The sequence below is a fragment of the Bos taurus genome, chromosome 21 (assembly GCF_002263795.3).
Source record: "Bos taurus isolate L1 Dominette 01449 registration number 42190680 breed Hereford chromosome 21, ARS-UCD2.0, whole genome shotgun sequence".
Lineage (NCBI taxonomy): Eukaryota > Metazoa > Chordata > Mammalia > Artiodactyla > Bovidae > Bos > Bos taurus.
The window spans coordinates 57,253,459-57,268,054 of NC_037348.1; the positions used below are offsets into that span (position 1 = coordinate 57,253,459).

General features: G+C 48.6%; 1 protein-coding gene and 1 pseudogene across 1 annotated transcript in view; one reads left to right on the forward strand and one right to left on the reverse strand.

Annotated features, from left to right (window-relative positions):
- RIN3 (Ras and Rab interactor 3) overlaps window positions 1-14,596 on the forward strand; it is a 136,034-nt gene that overhangs the window by 21,121 nt on the left and 100,317 nt on the right. The gene's annotated exons all lie outside the window — the stretch shown is intronic.
- LOC112443362 (uncharacterized) lies at window positions 4,327-4,445 on the reverse strand (annotated as a pseudogene).

The window sequence follows — 14,596 nt, forward strand, 5'->3', positions numbered from 1 at the left end:
CACAGTTCTCTAGATCTGCATGTACAGAACTCAGCTCAGTTTCACATCTGAAACCCCGTTAACGAGAATTTTTTTTTTCAAAGTTCCAAACTGCTTTGATCGTTTTTCAGATGGGTGATATTGTCCCATGGTTGAAATCCAAAAGGTGCAAAAGGATGTACGGTATTTATTTCTGATCGTGCTGGGTCTTTGTTGATGCATGGCTTTTCTCTAGTTGTGGCAAGTGGGGGCTACTGTCTAGCTGCAGCGTGCAGGCTTCTCACTGCAATGGCTTCTCTTGTTTCAGAGCACGGGCTCTAGGTATTCCATCTTCAGTATTTGTGGCTCCCAGGCTCTAGAGCACAGGCTCAGTAGTTGTGGTGCACGGGCTTCGTTGCTCCGAGGCATGTGAGATCTTCCTGGACCAGGGATGGAACCCATCTCGTGCATTGGCAGGTGGACTCTTTACCACTGAGCCACGAGGAAAGCCTGGCATCAGAGCACCTTAACGTGCACGTATCACAGAGATGCACGGGGCCTGTCCATCACCCTCAGTGACTTGGGTTCTTGTCCCCACTGCTTTCAGCTTCAGTCTCAGCCAGAAGTTGGTACCCCAAATTCTGTCTTCTCTAGTAACCACTTCCATGTTCAGTGAAATTTCCCAGGAGTTTTTAAGGGGGCGGAGGGAGGGAGGGAATGTCAGTGCTTTTTCACTGTGTGTGGCTATTATTGTAAGTATTATTGTGAAAAGTCTAGAATGGTGTCGGTCCATAGTAGATGCTCAATAAATTACTGGATGAATGAATGTATGATAATAACCTCAATGAATGTTTGCTGTATGTCAGGCACTACCCTCAACAATTCCGTAAGGCAGTAATGCTTATGTTTCCGATTTTAAATGTGAGGAAATTGGGACAGAATTGTTTGATCATGTGCCAAGGCCACCATGCTGGGATTCCAACCCAGGCTGTCTGGTTCCCAAGCCCATGCTTAAACTGCTAGTCGACATACCCCTCAAGGCCTAATCGCACATAGCACTGGGGCCAGAATGGGTACCATCACCTATGAAGCAGGTTCTGACGGCAGTGGACAGTCCTAGCCTAGGCTGGGATTGGGGGAGGGAGGTCAGCAGGATGAGCAGGCTGACCTGCCCATCAGGCTGGGTTCAAGGGACTGGCTGGGGTATGGAAAGAGACTGGGACCCGTGAGCCAAAGGTTATAGAGGGAGAATGGAGGAACTGTCTCCCAGTTCTGGGAAGGCTGTGGGCATCAGGCAGGCAGCCCGGAGGGCAGGGCTGGGAGCCAGGTGGGCCTGACACACACCGGGCAGCAGAGGCCTGCAGCACACAGGTGTGGAAAGTTTGAAGGCCGTGGACCCACTCGATCCCTTGATGTGGGCTGTGACGTGCGAGCTGAGACAGCCAGACCTGTTCTCAGCACTTCCGGGGCCCGGAAGACTTGCTTGAGCTGACTTCCCCTCGGTGAGGCTGTGGGCAGGGGCCCTCCAAGTCTGGTCCCAGCTTCCCAGGGGGCACCCACCGAGGGTCGGGGGCTTAAGCTGCACCCTATGCCCTACCTCATCTCAGAAGGCCTTTTGGTCTCCCAGTGAGGAGACACCTAGGGAACTCTCTCACAACAGATCCCAGGCACCATTCTTGGAGCCCCAGTGACTGTGGGAACCCACCAGGGCCTCATGCAGTTATCTGGCCCATGGAACTGGGCTGGAAGCATTGGTTGAGCATTTGCAGATTATATACATGTGAGCGATGCTGATTCTGCGACTAGCTGCCTCTCTTCCGTCTCCACGTGATTCCAAAGGCTAGGCCAGAGGTGGAACCAGGCGGCAGCTGTGGCTCAGCTTTCACAGGTCCAGGAAAAAGCATTTGGTGGAGCGGAAGCCACAGAGAAGCTGGCCTGGCTGCCTACCTTCTCTCAGACTGTCTGCTGGGCCAGAGCCAGTCTGGCTTGGCAGAGAGACTTCAGATGGTATGAGCTAGGGGTCTGCGCATCACGGAATGCATAGTGCTGGAAGGAACCCCAGTCTCAGGTCTCATCCACGCTCAGACAACGCATAGCCCAGTACCCAGCCCGTGGCTGACAACAGTAGGCGATCCCAGCAGACTTTCTCTACCGAGCCTTTAGTGTAATAGTCTGGGCAGCTGCTGCCCATCAACTGGAGTTCACAGGGAAATTCAACCTACTTGCCATTCCAAATCTACAGCAGTCTTCTCATTTTACTGAAGAAGCCGCTGAGCCTGGAGATGGGAAGTGAGTGAGTGGCCAAAGGTCTCAGCGTGAACAACACAACCAGACCATGGTCTCTTGAGTCTGAGCTGTGTCATTTCCTTTGTGTTGTCCCTGTTATCCTGATGAAAACAGTATCTGCATGTAATTACTCATCTCCTAAGCTCTTTTTGTCTCCTTTCATCTCCACATTGTGATCCCAACCTCAGAATTCAAAAGAGTTGCCCATAGTTCCCCAAGAATGTTGTATATGTAGCTGCAGAAAAGCTGAGCTGTCTTAGGTCATGTTAACAGGAGTAGACTATCTAGATTGAGAGAGGTGATGGTCATGCTCCTTTGTGAGCTGCTCAAACCACACCTGGGAGATTATTTCCTAGCTTGAGACTCTGCATTTCAGAGGTAGAAAGACAGAAGGATACTCAGCACACTCAGGAGGATAAAAACAGTACAATGAAGGGGTTCAAAACCACTCCATAATTTATGGTCAGTTGATTTTCAACAAGGGTGCAAAGAAAATTCATTGGGGAAAAAATAATCTTTACAACAGACGCTGCTGGGACAATAGGATCAGTTCAGTTCAGTTCAGTCGCTCAGTCGTGTCTGACTCTTTGCGACCCCATGAATCGCAGCATGCCAGGCCTCCCTGTCCATCACCAACTCCTGGAGTTCACTCAGACTCACATCCATCGAGTCAGTGATGCCATCCAGCCATCTCATCCTCTGTCTTCCCCTTCTCCTCCTGCCCCCAATCCCTCCCAGCATCAGAGTCTTTTCCAATGAGCCAACTCTTCACATGAGTTTTAGCATCATTCCTTCCAAAGAACACCCAGGGCTGATCTCCTTTAAAATGGACTGGTTGGATCTCCTTGCAGTCCAGGGGACTCTCAAGAGTCTTCTCCAACACCACAGTTCAAAAGCATCTCCAAATGCAAAAGGAGGAGGTTGGACCCTATCTCACATTGTATGCAAAAATTAATTCAAAATGGAACAAAGACCTAAGTGTAAAAGAAGAAAACAGGGGTAAATCTTCATGATCTTGAACTAGATGTTGGTTTCTTAGCTATGACACAGAAAGTACAAGCAACCAAAGAGAAAATAGGTAAATTGGATCTCACCAAAATTAAAAAGTTTTGTGTTTCAAAGGACACCGTCATCTTTTCATCAGGAAAATTAAAAGACAACCCACAGAATGGGAGAAAATATTTGCAAATCGAACACTTTATATAAGGCACTTAAACATAGGATATATAAAGAACTTACAACTCAATAATAAAAAGATAATCTAATTGAAAACAGGCAAAGAATCTGAAAAAAAATTTTTCTAGAGAATATGTACAAATCATCAATCATTAAGATTCTCAGTGTAGTTTTACATCAGAGAAATATAAGTCAAAATCACGATGAGATATTCACTGAACTTTTGTGATGATTGTCTCATGATGTGAGTTAGCCAGATCATTATTCTGTACACCTTACACTTATACAATGATGTATGTCAGTTATATTGCAGTAAAACCGGAAGAAAGAAACACAGTGAAATACAACTTTATACCCACTAAGATGGCTATAACAATAAAGATAGCTAATAACGGGGCTTCCCTGGTAGTCCAGTGGCTAAGACTCTGCGCTCCCAATGCAGGGGCCCTGGGTTCAATCACTGGTCAGGAAACTAGGTCCCGTGTGCCACAACTAAGAGTTCTCACACTGCCACTAAAGATCCTACATGCCTCAGCGAAGAGCGAAGATCCCACATGCTACAACTAAGATTCAATGCAGCCAAATAAATAAATAATAAATATTTCAAAATGATAATAACAAGTGTTGATAAGAATGTGGAGAAATTGGGACCCCCCCTGCCCCGCACTGTCAATGGGATGTAAATTCTTTAGCCATTTTGGAAAAACATCCTGGCAGTTCTTCACTTGCTAAATATAGTTACTGTGAAAGTTGAGCGATTCTTTGTGGCCCCATGGACTAAACAGTCCATGGAATTCTCCAGGCCAGAATACTGGAGTGGGTAGCTGTTCCCTTCTTCAGGGATCGAACCCAGGTCTCCCACCTTGCAGGCGGATTCTTTACCGACTGAGCCACCAGGGAAGCCCAAGCCAACAGCGCCTAGTAGTCCCAGGAGTTCTCCCATCCAAGTACTAACCAGGTCCGACCCTGCTTAGCTTCCAAGATCAAATGAGATCTGGAGCATTCAGGGTGGTATGGCCGTAGACAGAGTTACCGTATGACCCAGCAATTCTAGTCTTAAGTATATACCCAAGAGAATTGAAAACAATGTCTCTACAGAAACTCATACATGAATATCAGTGGCGTTATTCATAAAGGCCCCAAAGCGGATCAACCCAAATATCCACCAACTAATGGGACAAGTACAAATGGTATGTGCATACAATGGATACTATTTGGTGCTAAAAAGAAATTAAGCACTGGAGCTTCCCTGGTGGTTCAGTCGTAAAGAATCCACTTGCCAGTCCAAGAGACGTGGATCTTCTCGGGCCGAGAAGATCCCATGTGCCGTGGAGCAACTAAGCCTGTGTGCCACAATTACTGAGCCTGTGCTCTAGAGCCCAGGAGCTGCAACTCCTGAGCCCACAGGCCCTGGAACCCGTGCTCCGCAGAAAAGAAGCCCTCACACCACAACTAGAGAGTAGCCCCCACTAGCTGCAACAGGAGAAAAGTCTGCACAGCAGCAGAGACCCAGCATAGCCAAAAATAAATAAATAAAATTTTTAAGAAAGGAAGAAAGGACTGATGTATTACATAAGTCGTGACAGCGTGAAAGTGAAAGGGTTAGTGGCTCAGTCGTGTTCGACTCTTTGCCACCACCAGGCTCTTTTCTCCATGGGCTTCTCCAGGCAAGATTACTGGAGTGAGTTGCCATGCCCTTCTCCAGGGGATCTTCCTGATCAGGGATCGAACCTGGGTTTCCTGGATTGCAGGCAGATTCTTTACTGTCTGAGCCACCAGGGAAGCCCAGGTGAACCTTAAAAACATGCAAAGTGAAAGAAACCAAACATAAAAGACCACATACTATGTGATTCCGTATGGGAAATATCAGAAGGCAAACCTACAAAGACAGAAAATGGATTGGTGGTTGACACCAGCTGGGGCATTAGGAGGAATTGGGGAATGACAGTTAATGAGGACAGGATTCCTTGTTGGGATGATGAAGATATCCTAAAATGAATTGCAGTGATATTTGCATGATTCTGTGATTGTACTGAAAACTATCTCAGTGTACACCTTAAAATATTACTAGAAAGCAAAGCACTCCGTATGCAAATTCATGGAGACTGTGTGTAAACCAATGTGTGGCTCAGTGTCAGACACAGGGGAAAAGTTAAATGTTACCTGTAGGTGCCATAAGGAGAGGGGGGCTGATCAACCTGGAGAAGAGCTGACCCTAGGGCATCAGCGGAGATGTGTTGGCCTTCTCTGCGTAGTTGAAGGGCTGCGTGGGGATGGGGCATGTTGTCCCTGTGGCCTCATAAGGGGTAGAAAAAGAAACAAGAGGAAGGATTCAGAGGAACAGATTTCATCCCAATAGAAATCGAGGACTGGTTCTCAGAATGACTTGCCCAGTGAGGTAGTGAGCTCCCTCACATTAGAGGTCTTCAAACAGATATAGCTACGTATTGTGATGGTATAGAGAGTTCCCAGTGTTAGGGGAACCTCTGAGGTAGAGGACAGCTGATAGGCTTACAAAGTCTTGTTCAATATTCAGAAATTTTAAGATAGTTGTTAAATCATCGATAACTTCTTACTAGCAATGATGGGAATACTTACAGCCATGGCAATCCTCATTCACTATACGTCAGGACTTTTTTTTTTGTCGTGGACAGGTGCTTAATAGCACGTCACTGATCCAAGCCAGCTGCTCCAACAGGTCTTTTGGAGTGCTTGTTACTCAGCAGAACGTGGGTCCACTCACCCACGTGCAGCGAAGTCAATCTACGAACACCAGCTTGTAGTGAAGAAAGTACAGCATTTTCTGCAAGTGGCAAGCAAACAGCATGAGCAGTTAGTGCTCAAAAGGCAGACCCGAAGTTCCCAGTGGCTTTCAGGGAGAGGTTTTAAAGGCAATATAAGGTGAGAACAGCAGCTCAGGGACATTCTTCTGATTGGTTGGTGGTGAGGCAACAGGGTGATGTTTTGGGAATCTTCATCAACCTGGTTCCAGCCAGTCTGGAGTCTCTGTGCTCATGGTCAGCCATGTAGTGACCATCCTTTACCTGGGTGGCTGATGTTAGTTTCTGCAGAACAACTCAAAGATATGCATCAGACTGTTCTGCGTATCCCTTAGGGAGGGACTAGGACACTTTTTTTTAATCACTGGACTGCTAAGTTGTCATTGCTTTTCTTGATGGACTGCTGTCCTTTTGTTTCTACATTCCCTTGCTTCCCTAATTACTGACTACTTAAGTCTGCTCTTTGGAACTCAGGGAAGGCCTAGGAGATCAAAGCCTTTTTCTACAAACAAGAAACGGCACAGCAAGGGGCTTTTGTACCAAGGAAGGCCCCAAAGTGTCCTACTTGGTTTCGGTTCCCCCTTTTCTTTGATAAACCTCAATCCGGAGGGGAACAGGGGCAGGCCAAGAAAAGGAATCAAGTTTTGGATAAAGAGGTTAATCATAAACCCAGTGGGGCAACTCAGTTCCCGGGGGGCTTGGTTTCATGGTCATCCACCCCCAAAATTCCCAGATTCTCCTCCTTCACCAGTGGGTTCGCCTTCCCTGCCCTGTCCCAGGATCTGATGAGCCTTGACTTCTTCCATGAACGGTCATGAGCTCTTCATCTCATCTAGGAGTTACCACTTAAGTGTCTACTGTGGCTGAGTTCTTCCTTACCCTGTCCCATGACCTCTGAGGCAAGTGGTGTAGATGAAAGAATTAATCAATAATTGATCTAGGGGCTTCCCTGGTGGCTCAGCAGTAAAGAATCCGCCTGCCAGTGCAGGGGACTCGGGTTCAATCCCTGGTCCACGTGCTGTAGGACAACTAAGCCCATGCACCACAGCTACTGAGCCCACATGCCCAGAGCCTGTGCTCCGCAACGAGAGAAATCACTGCAGTGAGAAGCCTGAACGCTGCAACAAAGAGTAGACCCCGCTTGCTGCTACCGGAGAAGGACCTCGTGCAGCAACGAAGACCCAGTGCAGCCAGAAATAAATACGTCTTTTAAAAAAATAGTTGATCTAGAAAGAAATGAACATTTTTATTTGCACCGACCTGAGCATTATAATCCAGGAGACTGTCTTTCAGAAAGCTCTGAGAATTGTTCCACCCTTTTAGAGGTCAGAGCCCAGGAATGAAGTTTTTGAGAAAAGGCCATACTCAAGTTATTGACAGGTTACACAGTTCAGATCTGCACTACAAAGTGTGTAGCGGGTCATGGGTCCTGGTGGCCCCTTACAAAATTAAAGAAGGAATGTTGTCACCTAGGGAGGTTTGCTTAATGGGGTTGAACAACACACACTAAGGGGGAGGGAGGAGGCTCAAACCAGCAAGGAAAACATTTATGTTTAAATTTTCTCATCTCAGGCTTCCCTGGTGGCTCACTGGTAAAGAATCTGCCTGCCAATGCTGGGGACATGACTTTGATCCCTGGTCTGGGAAGATCCCACATGCCTCAGAGCAACTAAGCCCATTTGCCACAACTGCTGAGCCCACGTGCCACAACTCCAGAGCCTGTGCCCTAGGGCCCATGCTCCACGACAAGAGAAGCCACTGCAATGAGAAACCCCTGCACCGCAGCTATTAGTAGAGAGTAGCCCCCATTCACCGCAACTAGAGAAAACCCCGTGCAACGATGACCCAGCACAGCCAAAAATAAATAGATCGGGTTATTTTAAATTTTCTCATCTTGCTCTAAAATATGAGTTTTAATTTCATCAGTGGCCTAGGCTCCCTGTTTACAGTGGGGGACACTGAGCCCAGGGTGGATGTTTGTTCATAGCACCGGGGCCTCGGAAGGAGTTCTCCCAGCTCCAGATACCTGCCGCCAGTCTTGAATGTTCCCGTTGGCATCTTCATCTTCACCTGTAGTCAGAACTCCAAGCTGTCACTCACTCTGGCATCAGCTGCTGCTCCTTGGCCCAAGTCTTGTGGCTGCCACAGTGTGGAGACACAGTCCCAGTGACCTTCTCTGGCTTCTGCTCTGCTGATGCAGCTGTCAGAAGATTTTCCTTAAAGTCCCCCAGGGCCTGATTCTTTGGATGGACTCATCTTGATTACCTTTCAACACAGGCCCTCAGGCTCCAGAACGGTCTTAAAAATGCCAAAGAAAACAAACAATGGGAGTCATCCCAGAGGAACTGGCCTGGCAGAAGGGACAGGCTTAGGTGTTCTTGTTGCAGAGAAGAACCAGTTCTGACTCCACCTTGGAACCGTTTCTTTGACTTGCTTTTCATTGCTGCTGTTGTTATGTGCATGCTCAGTCACTTCAGTCATGTCCTACTCTTTACCACCCCATGGACTGTAGCCCTCCAGGCTCCTCTGTCCATGGGATTCTCCAGGCAGGATTACTGGAGTGGGTTGCCATGCCCTCCTCAAGGGTGTCTTTCCAACCCAAGGACCAAACCCGAGTCTCTTATGTCTTCTGCATTGGCAGGCAGGGTCTTTACCCCTAGCGCCACCATTATAACAATACATAATGGGCTGCCTCAGAGGACCCTGCCCCTCTGCCTGACTGTTGGACTGTATGTGTGTGTAAGTCACTCAGTTGTGTCTGACTCTTTGCAACTCCATGGACTGTAGCCTGCCAGGCTCCTCTGTCCATGGAATTTTCCAGGCAAGAATACTGGAATGGGCTGCCATTCCTTTGTCCAGGGGATCTTCCCGACCCAGGGATGGAATCCCAGTCTCCTGCATTGCAGGCGGATTCTTCACCATCTGAGTCACCAGGCAAACTCAATTGTTGGACTAATTGTTAGCCTTTTGTTCAGCTTTTAGGAAAATAATCTGACCCTGCCCACCTGTGAACCGCTGCGGGAAAGAAGAGATTAACACACCCCTTCCACAGGCTGGCTGTTCCGGAGATGTTTTGTAAGACTGATGGCCCTTTCTTTGTGTCAGTACTTCACTTCCTCATTGCTTCCCCCTCTCTGTTCTGCCTTTTGACTTTAGTTCCTCACTGCTTCTCTCTGGTTCTATAAAAGAAGCTGGCATCCAGACCCGACAAATGGTCATTTTGAGACATTAGTCTGCCATCTTCTCTGTCAGCCGGCTTTCTGATTCAAGGCATATTCCTTGTCTCAACACCTCGATTCATCGGCGTGTCTTGCGGCAAGCAGAGCGAGTTTGGACTCAGTAAAGTCCTAAGACCCCCACTCTACAACGCCTGGGCTTGTGGCAGGTTCTGGAGGACCTTGGGAGAAGATGCATTTAAAAATAAATAAGTCATTGCAGAACTGGCCAAAGCCTCCTTCACACAGTTCCCAGATTCCATTTTCTTCCAGCTCCTCAGAGGTCACCACTGTCCTGGATTTGGTGTGCCTGTGTATTTACAGAAAACATAGAACTATTGTGTACACTTTTACACTTTATATAAGTGTTTTCATTCCTTCTGTAATTTGCTTATTTTATTCAACATTGGAATTTTGTTTTGTTTGATTTTAAAACTTCTTAACTTTTTCTTTTAAAATAACTTCAGACTCCCAGAAAAGTTACTGGAGTAGTACAGTGAATTTCTGTATTACAGTCTTCAGTCAGATTTACCAATTATGAACATTTTATCACATCTGTTGGTTTTCTCTTCTTCACTTTTTCTGAACTGTGTGAGAGTAAGTTGCAAGCATTGTGCTTCTTTACTTGCATATATGTCTGTGAATATTTCCCAAACATGGACATTCTCTTACATAACCTCAGCACAAGGATCAATATCAGGAAATTAACATCAATGCAACTGACAGGATTTTGAGATTTCACCCAATAGCAATTGGTTCCTACCTTTTAGCAGCTGTGTGATAGTCCAGGGTGGAAGAATCACAACTTATTTATCATTTTCTCATGTCTGTTTCTCATGGATGGACATTGGTTGTTCCCATTTTCTCTCATTATTATCAATTGTCTCCTTATGCCTGTGTGTGTCCTGGGAGTGGGGCTGCTGGGGCCTGGCTACAGCACCCCTCTTTTAGATTTTGACAGGCTTTCAGAGCAGGTGCAACTGTTTCTGTTCTCATGGGGGTGCTTTTCCTCCTTGGTGTGCTGGTGGCATTCAGGGGGCTGAGCAGTGGGTTCTCACCTATCCCAGGCCATTTCTCATGTTGGCATTCGTAGGAGAAACAGGGCAGGACCACATGTGTGGTTGGGCCAGCTAGAGTGGTGACATATGTGAGGTGTTCTTGGGTGCCAGATGCTGCTTCGTGCACATTACACGTGGCAGGGCTTCCCAGCTCCATTGCACAGATGAGAAAACTGAGGACCACAGAGGTTAAACATCTCACCCTGGGTCACATGGCCAGATGTGGCAGGGCTGGGCCCGAGACTGCTTGAGTCCTAGTTTTCATCATGGGGCTACGTGGAATGTGAAATGACCACCACGTCTCTAATTGTAGTGAGAAAGTGGGTGGGGACAGCCATGAGTGACTGCCCCCCACCTCCCCAGGGTGTGTCAAGGCTCAGCTGGTTCTCCAGGATCAGACACGAGGAAAACACCCCTGGGGCCTCTGGACAGTTTTGCCCCAGCTTGAGAAATAGCTGTCACTTCAAAAGGAGGGAGGCTTTGGACTTCTGGAAGCTCAGCTTGGGCCTGGGAGCCCCACTGGGCAATTCAGTTATGGCTCTTAGAAGCTTGCTGTCAGTCACTCTCGGGATAATAGCAGTGTGCGCATCTCATCCTCTCCACTCCCGAGGGAAACCCCCTCGCCTGTTACACTTACTCCTCATTTCACAGAAGAGGAGACTGGAGGTGAGTGTGGCTGGACAGGCAATTAGAGTCAGTGCAGAGCTGGCTTGGCAGTGTGTGAAATGACCACCAAGCCGGCTCAGGAGATCCCAAAGCCACCAGCTCTCCACCCTACATGCATTTATGTGACAAACCAGTGTAAATCAAACACATTGATTTAAGATGATTTTAATCATAGAAGTAATGCATAATTGGCATAAAAAATTGAAACAGCCCCTCTGTGTGCACTTCTCAGAAATAACAGTTCTTAATCCAGTACTTTGGCCACCTCATGCTAAGAGTTGACTCACTGGAAAAGAGTCTGATACTGGGAGGGACTGGGGGCAGGAGGAGAAGGGGATGACAGAGGATGAGTTGGCTGGATGGCATCACTGACTCGATGGACGTGAGTCTGAGTGAACTCTGGGAGTTAGTGATGGACAGGGAGGCCTGGCGTGCTGCGATTCATGGGGTCGCAAAGAGTCGGACACGACTGGCGACTGAACTGAACTGAACTGAACTGAATGATGTCATACAGAGCCTTCAGGACATTATTTCTGTGTATGTTTATATTTCTCTGTCTCTGTGTTTATATAAATTCCAAATGGGTCCACAAACTTTGCTGCTTCTGCTGCTGCTAAGTCGCTTCAGTCGTGTCCGACTCTGTGCAACCCCAGAGATGGCAGCCCACCAGGCTCCCCTGTCCCTGGGATTCTCCAGGCAAGAACATTGGAGTGGGGTACCATTTCCTTCTCCAATGCATGGAAGTGAAAAGTGAAAGTGAAGTCTCTCAGTTGTGTCCGACTCCTAGCAACCCCATGGACTGCAGCCTACCAGGCTCCTCCATCCATGGGATTTTCCAGGCAAGAGTACTGGAGTGGGGTGCCATTGCCTTCTCTGCCACAAACTTTAATGAGCACTTTCTTTGCCAAGTACTATAAGGATACATATACATGGGAAGTTTTTAAAGTTTCTTCAAGAACTAGAGTAGTGTAGAGGTTATTATCCCAGACTCTGGGTTCAGATTGTCCAGATTTGAAGCCCAGCTCTGCCACTTAGAGGCTGTGTGACCTTGGGCCTCCCTGATGGCTCAGCAAGCAAAGAATCCACGTGCAATGCAGGAGCCCCAGGAACCTTGGTTTTGATCCCTGGGTGGGGAAGATCTCCTGGAGAGGAAATGGCAACCCACTCCAATATTCTTGCCTGAAAAATCCCCATGGACAGAGGAGCCTGGCGGGCTACAGTCCAAAGTATTGCAAAGAGTCAGACATGACTGAACACACGTGCACAACCTTGGATGAGTTGTTTAACCTTTCTGTGCTTCAGTGTCCTCATCTTTACATGAGACTACCAGGTAGATCGGAGAAGGCAATGGCACCCCACTCCAGTACTCTTGCCTGGAAAATCCCATGGATGGAGGAGCCTGGTAGGTTGCAGTCCATGGGGTTGCTAGGAGTCGGACACGACTGAGCGACTTCACTTTCACTTTTCACTTTCATGGATTGGAGAAGGAAATGGCAACCCACTCCAGTGTTCTTGCCTGGAGAATCCCAGGGACAGAGGAGCCTGTGGGCTGCCGTCTATGGGGTCGTACAGAGTTGGACACAACTGAAGTGACTTAGCAGCAGTAGCATCAGGTGGATATGTTAGTTTCCAAGAGCTGCAGCAGCAAGTCATCACAAACCTCGCAGCTATTAAGAATAGAAATGTATTTTCTCATGGTTCTGGAGGCCAGAAGTTCAAGACCAAGGGGTCAGCAGGGTTGGTTCTGTCTGGAAGCTCTAAGAGAATAGGGCCATGCCTCTCTGCAGCCTGTGGCGGTAGCCGTCAATCCTTGGTGTTCAAAACTCCTAACTCTACTTTCTTCCCTGCCTTCTTGTATCTCTGTGTCTGTCTGGGGGGCTGCTGCATGCAGGATCTTAGTTCCCTAAACTAAGAATCCCTGCCTCCTGCAGTGGAAGCTCAGAGCCCTAACCACTGAAGCCAGAGGATTCCTCTGTGTTTTTCTATGAGAACACCTCTCATTGAATTTAGGGTCCACCCTAAATCCAGAGAGCTTCCCTGGTGGCTCAGACAGTAAAGAATCTGCCTGCAATGCAGGAAAGCTGGGTTTGATTCCTGGGTTGGGAAGATCCCCTGGAGAAGGGAATGAACCCACTCCAGTATTCTTACCTAGAGAACCCCATGGACAGAGGAGCCTGGCAGGGTACAGTTCATGAGGTCGCAAGGAGTCGGACACGACTGAGCAACTAACACTAAATCCAGAATGATGTCATCCTTAATTACATCTACAAAGATCCTTTTTCCAAGTGAGGTCACATTTGCAGGGGCTGGGTGCTAGAATTTGGATCAGTCTCTCTGGGGGACACAGTGCTAGCCACTCCAGTAGGCGTGAGGATGACTGTGTGCCACGGGCTATTGGGGATGAACAGGCACGTTGCTGCCCTTACTGGCATTTCCAGGGCCCGCCCCTCCCACCCTGGCCCCTCCATGTCGTCTGTGTGCTCACCCCCTTGTACGGAGTGATCGGGCCATCCCATGACACTGACTGCTGGGCCCAGGTCTCTTTCTCTCAGTAGACTCACTTGGTCCTGGAGTGGGGGCCCGGTCAGGACTGCGGGTGGGACAGAGCTGGCCTTTTCTCAGTCCTCCCCTTCCATCCCACACTCCCCCGCCATCCCCCGAGTTCCGGCCAAGTCTGCACAAGGGGGCCTTAGTTCTCCTTCCAGTGATGCGTCATTGGAACTTTCTGAGCTGCTTCCCCAGGGCCCACACAGGCAGCCCAAGGCCAGCACCCTTGTGAGCTGGGAACTAAGGGGCCTTCTCCCAGACAGGCAGCATCCAGCCAGGGCCCCGCACCCTTAGCTGACCCCACACCCAGGTGGGCCCCTCGGGTGGCTTCTCCACCCCAGAGCAGGGCTTTCCTTTCTCCTCACCAAGGTTTAATAGGCCCATGACTCAATGCAGGCAGCATGCCAAGGTGGACACACCATGCCAAGTCCCTCCTTCCTCTGGATGCTGATGAGAAGGTCCCCAAATAAGCCAGGATGCTGAGCCCAGGCCTGGTCCCTTTGGCCCAGGGCAAGGGTTTTTCCTGGTGTCTGGCCACCCTGCACCTGGGTGGGGCAGCCTGGGTGTCCTCGGACAGCCCACCCCTTGAATTGAAAGGCTGTTAGGACTGCTGATTAGAGCTGATCTGTTTCTCCTGTGCAAGCAGAAGGGAAACAAGTCATGGAAGGATTTCTCTTTTTGGTGGAATTGCCCTCAAGTGTCTGGGCTCATTATTTTGTGCTAACAGTGCCATTCATTACTCGGGGTTCTGGTGGCTGCCTTCGCAGAGCCCTCAGCTGGAGCTTGGCTGGTGAGCAGGAGGGTGTGGGTGCTGGGGTGGTTGACTGTGCCAGCAGATGACATATTGGCTGTCGCGTGGGCTCAGTGATGGTCCCTCAAAGTCAGAGCTGGTGTGGCCAAGCTGTTTAAT